Source organism: Hemitrygon akajei, chromosome 28, assembly GCF_048418815.1.
Source record: "Hemitrygon akajei chromosome 28, sHemAka1.3, whole genome shotgun sequence".
Lineage (NCBI taxonomy): Eukaryota > Metazoa > Chordata > Chondrichthyes > Myliobatiformes > Dasyatidae > Hemitrygon > Hemitrygon akajei.
Genome location: NC_133151.1, coordinates 18,159,826 through 18,168,959, shown reverse-complemented (window position 1 = coordinate 18,168,959; position 9,134 = coordinate 18,159,826).

Genomic DNA, 9,134 nt, shown 5'->3' with positions numbered 1-9,134 from the left:
CCACTCTCTGAAACATCCTCTCCACATCCACTCTATCTGTGTCCCCTGGTCCTAGACTCCCCCACTATAGGAAACATCCTCTCCACATCCACTCTATCTGTGTCCTCTGGTCCTAAACTCCCCCACTACAGGAAACATCCTCTCCACATCCACTCTATCTGTGTCCTCTGGTCCTAGACTCCCCCACTCTCGGAAACATCCTCTCCACATCAACTCTATCTCTGCCCTCTGGTCCTAGACTCCCCCACTTTCGGAAACATCCTCTCCACATCCACTCTATTTGTGCCCTCTGGTCCTAGACTCCCCCACTCTCGGAAACATCCTCTCCAAATCCACTCTATCTGTGTCCTCTGGTCCTAGACTCCCCCACTTTCGGAAACATCCTCTCCACATCCTCTCTATCTGTGTCTGGTCCTAGACTCCCCCACTATAGGAAACATCCTCTCCACATTCACTCTATCTGTGTCCTCTTGTCCTAGACTCCCCCACTATAGGAAACATCCTCTCCACATCCACTCTATCTGTGTCCTCTGGTCCTAGACTCTCCCACTATAGGAAACATCCTCTCCACATCCACTCTATCTGTGTCCTTTGGTCCTAGACTCCCCCACTATAGGAACCATCCTCTCCACATCCACTCTATCTGTGTCCTCTGGTCCTAGACTCCCCCACTATAGGAAACATCCTCTCCCCATCCACTATATCTGTGTCCTCTGGTCCTAGACACCCCCACTATAGGAAACATCCTCTCCACATCCACTCTATCTGTGTCCTCTGGTCCCAGACTCCCCCACTATAGGAAACATCCTCTCCACATCCACACTATCTGTGTCCTCTGGTCCTAGACTCCCCCACTATAGCAAACATCCTCTCCACATCCACTCTATCTGTGTCCTCTGGTCCGAGACTCCCCCACTATAGGAAACATCCTCTCCACATCCACTGTATCAGTGTCCTCTGGTCCTAGACTCCCCCACTATAGGAAACATCCTCTCCACATCCACTCTATCTGTGTCCTTTGGTCCTAAACTCCCCCACTATAGGAAACATCCTCTCCACATCCACTCTATCTGTGTCCTCTTGTCCTAGACTCCCCCTCTATAGGAAACATCCTCTCCACATCCACTCTATCTGTGTCCTCTGGTCCTAGACTTCCCCCACTATAGGAAACATCCTCTCCACATCCACTCAATCTGTGTCCTCTGGTCCTAGACTCCCCCACTATAGCAAACATCCTCTCCACATCCACTCTGTCTGTGTCCTCTGGTCCTAGACTCCCCCACTCTCTGAAACATCCTCTCCACATCCACTCTATCTGTGTCCCCTGGTCCTAGACTACCCCACTATTGGAAACATCCTCTCCACATCCACTCTATCTGTGTCCTCTGGTCCTAGACTCCCCCACTATAGGAAACATCCTCTCCACATCCACTCTATCTGTGTCCTCTGGTCCTAGACTCCCCCACTCTCTGAAACATCCTCTCCACATCCACTCTATCTGTGTCCCCTGGTCCTAGACTACCCCACTATAGGAAACATCCTCTCCACATCCACTCTATCTGTGTCCTCTGGTCCTAGACTCCCCCACTACAGGAAACATCCTCTCCACATCCACTCTATCTGTGTCCTCTGGTCCTAGACTCCCCCACTCTCGGAAACATCCTCTCCACATCCACTCTATCTGTGTCCTCTGGTCCTAGACTTCCCCCACTATAGGAAACATCCTCTCCACATCCACTCAATCTGTGTCCTCTGGTCCTAGACTCCCCCACTATAGCAAACATCCTCTCCACATCCACTCTGTCTGTGTCCTCTGGTCACAGACTCCCCCACTATAGGAAACATCCTCTCCACATCCACTCTATCTGTGTCCTCTGGTCCGAGACTCCCCCACTATAGGAAACATCCTCTCCACATCCACTGTATCTGTGTCCTCTGGTCCTAGACTCCCCCACTATAGGAAACATCCTCTCCACATCCACTCTATCTGTGTCCTCTGGTCCTAGACTCCCCCACTATAGGAAACATCCTCTCCACATCCACTCTATCTGTGTCTGGTCCTAGACTCCCCCACTATAGGAAACATCCTCTCCACATCCACTCTATCTGTGTCCTCTAGTCCTAGACTCCCCCACTATAGGAAACATCCTCTCCACATCCACTCTATCTGTGTCTGGTCCTAGACTCCCCCACTATAGGAAACATCCTCTCCACATCCACTCTATCTGTGTCCTTTGGTCCTAAACTCCCCCACTATAGGAAACATCCTCTCCACATCCACTCTGTCTGTGTCCTCTGGTCCTAGACTCCCCCACTCTCTGAAACATCCTCTCCACATCCACTCTGTCTGTGTCCTCTGGTCCTAGACTTCCCCCACTATAGGAAACATCCTCTCCACATCCACTCAATCTGTGTCCTCTGGTCCTAGACTCCCCCACTCTCTGAAACATCCTCTCCACATCCACTCTATCTGTGTCCCCTGGTCCTAGACTACCCCACTATAGGAAACATCCTCTCCACATCCACTCTATCTGTGTCCTCTGGTCCTAGACTCCCCCACTATAGGAAACATCCTCTCCACATCCACTCTATCTGTGTCCTCTGGTCCTAGACTCCCCCCACTATAGGAAACATCCTCTCCACATCCACTCTATCTGTGTCCTCTGGTCCTAGATTCCCCCACTATAGGAAACATCCTCTCCACATTCACTCTATCTGTGTCCTCTGGTCCTAGACTCCCCCACTATAGGAAACATCCTCTCCACATCCACTCTATCTGTGCCCTCTGGTCCTAGACTCCCCCACTCTCTGAAACATCCTCTCCACATCCACTCTATCTGTGTCCCCTGGTCCTAGACTACCCCACTATAGGAAACATCCTCTCCACATCCACTCTATCTGTGTCCTCTGGTCCTAGACTCCCCCACTACAGGAAACATCCTCTCCACATCCACTCTATCTGTGTCCTCTGGTCCTAGACTCCCCCACTCTCGGAAACATCCTCTCCACATCAACTCTATCTCTGCCCTCTGGTCCTAGACTTCCCCACTTTCGGAAACATCCTCTCCACATCCACTCTATCTGTGTCTGGTCCTAGACTCCCCCACTATAGGAAACATCCTCTCCACATCCACTCTATCTGTGTCCTCTGGTCCTAGACTTCCCCCACTATAGGAAACATCCTCTCCACATCCACTCAATCTGTGTCCTCTGGTCCTAGACTCCCCCACTATAGCAAACATCCTCTCCACATCCACTCTGTCTGTGTCCTCTGGTCACAGACTCCCCCACTATAGGAAACATCCTCTCCACATCCACTCTATCTGTGTCCTCTGGTCCTAGACTCCCCCACTATAGGAAACATCCTCTCCACATCCACTCTATCTGTGTCCTCTGGTCCTAGACTCCCCCACTATAGGAAACATCCTCTCCACATCCACTCTCTCTGTGTCCTCTGGTCCTAGACTCCCCCACTTTCGGAAACATCCTCTCCACATCCACTCTATCTGTGTCTGGTCCTAGACTCACCCACTATAGGAAACATCCACTCCACATTCACTCTATCTGTGTCCTCTGGTCCTAGACTCCCCCACTATAGGAAACATCCTCTCCACATCCACTCTATCTGTGCCCTCTGGTCCTAGACTCCCCCACTTTCAGAAACATCCTCTCCACATCCACTCTATCTGTGTCCTCTGGTCCTAGATTCCCCCACTATAGGAAACATCCTCTCCACATTCACTCTATCTGTGTCCTCTGGTCCTAGACTCCCCCACTATAGGAAACATCCTCTCCACATCCACTCTATCTGTGCCCTCTGGTCCTAGACTCCCCCACTATAGGAAACATCCTCTCCACATCCACTCTATCTGTGTCCTCTGGTCCTAGACTCCCCCACTCTCTGAAACATCCTCTCCACATCCACTCTATCTGTGTCCCCTGGTCCTAGACTCCCCCACTATAGGAAACATCCTCTCCACATCCACTCTATCTGTGTCCTCTGGTCCTAGACTCCCCCACTACAGGAAACATCCTCTCCACATCCACTCTATCTGTGTCCTCTGGTCCTAGACTCCCCCACTCTCGGAAACATCCTCTCCACATCAACTCTATCTCTGCCCTCTGGTCCTAGACTCCCCCACTTTCGGAAACATCCTCTCCACATCCACTCTATTTGTGCCCTCTGGTCCTAGACTCCCCCACTCTCGGAAACATCCTCTCCAAATCCACTCTATCTGTGTCCTCTGGTCCTAGACTCCCCCACTTTCGGAAACATCCTCTCCACATCCTCTCTATCTGTGTCTGGTCCTAGACTCCCCCACTATAGGAAACATCCTCTCCACATTCACTCTATCTGTGTCCTCTTGTCCTAGACTCCCCCACTATAGGAAACATCCTCTCCACATCCACACTATCTGTGTCCTCTGGTCCTAGACTCTCCCACTATAGGAAACATCCTCTCCACATCCACTCTATCTGTGTCCTTTGGTCCTAGACTCCCCCACTATAGGAACCATCCTCTCCACATCCACTCTATCTGTGTCCTCTGGTCCTAGACTCCCCCACTATAGGAAACATCCTCTCCCCATCCACTATATCTGTGTCCTCTGGTCCTAGACACCCCCACTATAGGAAACATCCTCTCCACATCCACTCTATCTGTGTCCTCTGGTCCCAGACTCCCCCACTATAGGAAACATCCTCTCCACATCCACACTATCTGTGTCCTCTGGTCCCAGACTCCCCCACTATAGGAAACATCCTCTCCCCATCCACTATATCTGTGTCCTCTGGTCCTAGATTCCCCCATTATAGGAAACATCCTCTCCACATCCACTCTTATCTGTGTCCTCTGGTCCGAGACTCCCCCACTGTAGGAAACATCCTCTCCACATCCACTCTATCTGTGTCCTCTGGTTCTGGACTCCCCCACTATAGGAAACATCCACTCTATCTGTGTCCTCTGGTCCCAGACTCCCCCACTATAGGAAACATCCTCTCCACATCCACTCTATCTGTGTCCTCTGGTCCTAGACACCCCCCACTATAGGAAACATCCTCTCCACATTCACTGTATCTGTGTCCTCTGATCCTAGACTCCCCCACTATAGGAAACATCCTCTCCACGTCCACTCTATCTGTGTCCTCTGGTCCTAGACTCCCCCACTATAGGAAACATCCTCTCCACATCCACTCTATCTGTGTCCTCTGGTCCCAGACTCCCCCACTATAGGAAACATCCTCTCCACATCCACACTATCTGTGTCCTCTGGTCCCAGACTCCCCCACTATAGGAATCATCCTCTCCCCATCCACTGTATCTGTGTCCTCTAGTCCTAGACTCCCCCATTATAGGAAACATCCTCTCCACATCCACTCTTATCTGTGTCCTCTGGTCCGAGACTCCCCCACTGTAGGAAACATCCTCTCCACATCCACTCTATCTGTGTCCTCTGGTCCTGGACTCCCCCACTATAGGAAACATCCACTCTATCTGTGTCCTCTGGTCCCAGACTCCCCCACTATAGGAAACATCCTCTCCGCATCCACTCTATCTGTGTCCTCTGGTCCTAGACACCCCCCACTATAGGAAACATCCTCTCCACATCCACTCTATCCTAGGCCTTTGAATATTTGAAATGTTTCAGTGAGGTCCCCCCATTTCAGTGAGAAACACTCCTCGTACGTTAACCCTTTCCTTCCCGCGATCCGCCTCTGGACCTTTCCTGAGATCAGGGGCCCAGAACTGGTTGACGTGTTCTTGGTTGGTTAGGGCGTGGAATGTGGTTGAGGACAATAAATCAGCCGCGATGGAAAGGCGGAGCAGACTCAATGGGCCAAATGGCCTGATTATGTCTTGTGGTCTTGAACTGGACGCTGTGAGACGGAATGGGACCCCAGTGTCTGCGTTTTGGAGCCTCCCCCGTTCTGACCGCTCTCCCCCTCGGCTCCCTCCCGCAGATGCTGGTCCTGTGCGGCAGCGGCCGCCCGAGTGTCGGAGCACAGCCCGCCGGTGCTGCGTCTGGCCCGTGTGCGCTGGCTGCTGGTCGCCGGGAACCTGAGGTTGTACTGGCTGGATTCGCGCTCGCCCAGGGAGCATGTCTGATCCCTGGGACTGTCTGTGGAGGAATTAAAATCCGCTGCTGTGCCTGGTGGGAGTGACCGTGGACCCCCGGACCCTCAACCCGCCTCCCCGACACCGCTCACCGCAGTGCCGAGACCTCCCCAGCTCTCCGTTCCCCTCTCCCCACCCACAACGAGTGCTGTTCGTTCTCCCATCACATATCACAGCCCACAACCGGATCGCACCCTCTCCCACACTCATCCAACTCTCTCTGCCCCCCCTCCCTTCGCCCGCCCCCTCTCTCCCTCCACCCGCGCCCCCTCTCTCCCTTCGCCCGCCCCTCTCCCCTCCACCCGCGCCCCCTCTGTCCCTCACCCGCGCCCCCTCTGTCCCTCCGCGCGCCCCCTCTCCCCTTCGCCCGCGCCCCCTCTGTCCCTCCGCCCGCGCCCCCTCTCCACCCGCCCCCTCTGTCCGTCCGCCCGCGCCCCCTCTCCCCTTCGCCCGCCCCCTGTCCCTCACCCGCGCCCCCTCTCCCCTTCGCCCACCCCGTCTCCCCTCCGCCCGAGCCCCCTCTCTCCCTTCGCCCGCGCGCTCCCTCTCCTTCCCCTCTCCCCTCCCTCCAGCCTCACCACCTCCTCTCCCCCCCCCCCCCCCACACACACACTCCTGTCAAACCCTCTCAAGCTGCTAATCGAGAGAGAAATTAATCTGCCAGTAATCCCGAGGGGAGAGGGCGGGCGGTGTAACCTTGGCTCGCCCCGTGTCAGCCATTCCTCGGGGGTGGTGGGAATTAGCGGGCCGAGAAGGGGCGACCCGGCCCCCGAATCCACGACGCGGACACGGGTGGGAGTGTCATCGTTTTATTAAACGCAACGCCGCCTTGCAAACCCGAGCAGCGTTTCGAGTTCGTGGAAATTTCAGAATCACGGAGAGTTTGTTTGATCCCCGCAGAATCAATACACTTGCACCTGGGGAAAGGGGGCGCGGGGACAGCGGGCGGGGGTCTCCACAATGCGGAGCGCCGCGCCGTCGGAGAGTCCCACAGTCCGCATGGGTGGAGCGGCGAGGAGGGAGCACCGCGCGGTCGGAGAGGGAGCGCTGCGTTGGCGGAGGTGCTAACCTCTCTCCGAGATTTGAAACGAAGCCAAGCCCTCTCCCCTCTGAGGTATATCAGTCATCCCCCCCCTCCCTCCCTCCCTCCGCAATTGTAGAGGGTCAGATGTTGTTCCCCCAGTCCATACCGGCCGCTACCACATGGCAGCCCGTCACCTCGGCTACTGTGGGAACTCTTTCTCCACAAACGCTGTCCGCGTTCCTCCTGCAGTTTGCGCGCGTGGCGGGTCTCCTCTGGTTTGCTGCTGGGATCTTGCTGTGCATCCTTTCGCCCGCGGGCTGGAGGGGCGACCCCCGACCCCCTCCCGCTCCCCGGAAGGAGGACGGTGGTGGGGATTGTCCTGTCACCGCCCTGCGCACGACGGCGGAGAGACCGCGCTCGGAGGACGGTGCCGTGCGCAGTCGCAGCCCTGATCCACCGGGACATTCCCGGCCTGGACACTCTGCGACTGTCCTCCCTGGAGGCAAAGGGGCCGAGCGAGTGTTTCCCAAAACCTCGAGCGGCGCAGATACGGTGGACCGTCTCCGTCCCTTTCCCCGAGGTCCGTTCCCCATGTTCCGTGTCGCATTGACGTGGGCGATCACGGTCTTTCCAGGACCGTAACTGTCCTTGGCAAATTTATCCACAGAAATGCTTCGCCTCTTTCCGGGCAGCGTCTTTACAAGACGGGCGACCCCAGCCATTATAAATACTCTTCAAAGATTGTCTGCCTGGGGTCGTTGGTAGCAGAACCAGGACTTGTGATCTGCACCGGCTGCCCCCACCCCCAGGCTTCACGAGGGGAGGGGAGAGGGGGCTGAACGGGTGCTACACCTTGCCCGAGGGTGACCTGCCGGCTAGCGGCGGGAAGGGGCGTCACCCCACCTCCCGGATCTGAAAGCAGAGGGCACAGGTGGGAGGGGAGAGATTTAAAAGGGGTACCCGGGGTGCGGGCAACGTTACCACCCTGACAGCGTACGGAACGAGCTGCCCGTGGAGGTGGCTGGGGCAGGTACAATCTTAACTCTTGGACGGGTGCCACGGGTCGGGCTAGCATGGACGAGTTGGGCCGAATGGCTGGTTTTCGCGCTGCACCGGGGATCTTGCTGCGCCCGCAGGAGAGGCCTGGGTCTGTCTGGTCGCTGAGGAGGGGTGGTGGAGTGTGGGGGTGAGGGTGAGGGGGAGAGTGGGCGGTGCCGCTCCGGAGCGGGGAGGGTTCTCTCTCTCTCCCCCCGCCGCCTCACAGCTGCTTGCTGAGTTTGCGGACCTGCCGCTCGCGGGCCTCGAAGGCCATCTTGGTGTCCAGCAGCTCGCCCACCGCCTTCTTCACGTCCTCCAGCTCCCGCTCCAGGCGCTCGCAGCGCTGCAGCAGCCGCCCGTGCTCGGCCCGCAGCCCGTCCACCGCCTGCCGGCTCTCCTCCGCCTGGCGCCGGCACTCCGCCTTGGTCTGCTCCGCCTCCCGCTGAAGGCTCTCCACTTGAGCCTTGGACATCCCGGCGCCGCTTCACTCGCGCCCTCTGCGCCGAACACTATCTCCCCCCCACACACACACACACTTTCTTCTCTTCTTCTCTCCCTCTTTCCCTTTCCCCCCCCCCTTTCACTTTCTTTCTCGCCTACCCCTCTCTTCCAACTTGCCCTGCTCCTCCCCGCTCCCCTGACCACCGAGCGGATCGCCGGCCGGGCAAAGGCGGGAGAGGTTCGTCCAGAGTCGGCCAGGGAGTCCGGGCGGTGAGCTGGGTTTATAAACGGCTCCCTAATCTCGGGATTAACGCTCTGCCTGTAACTCCCTGCATCGGGATTTTGTTTTCTTGCGCTAAATTCTAATCCGCCTCCTCTGATGAACCTTGGCGGTTTTGCGGTTTAAGTGCGTCAGCTTTTCAATGTCAGAGGAGATTGGGGAGCAAGATGAGAACGCCCCCCCCCCAACACCCAGGCTGAGCTGCTTGTCGGGCCCAGACCCCGCAATCTTCTCCG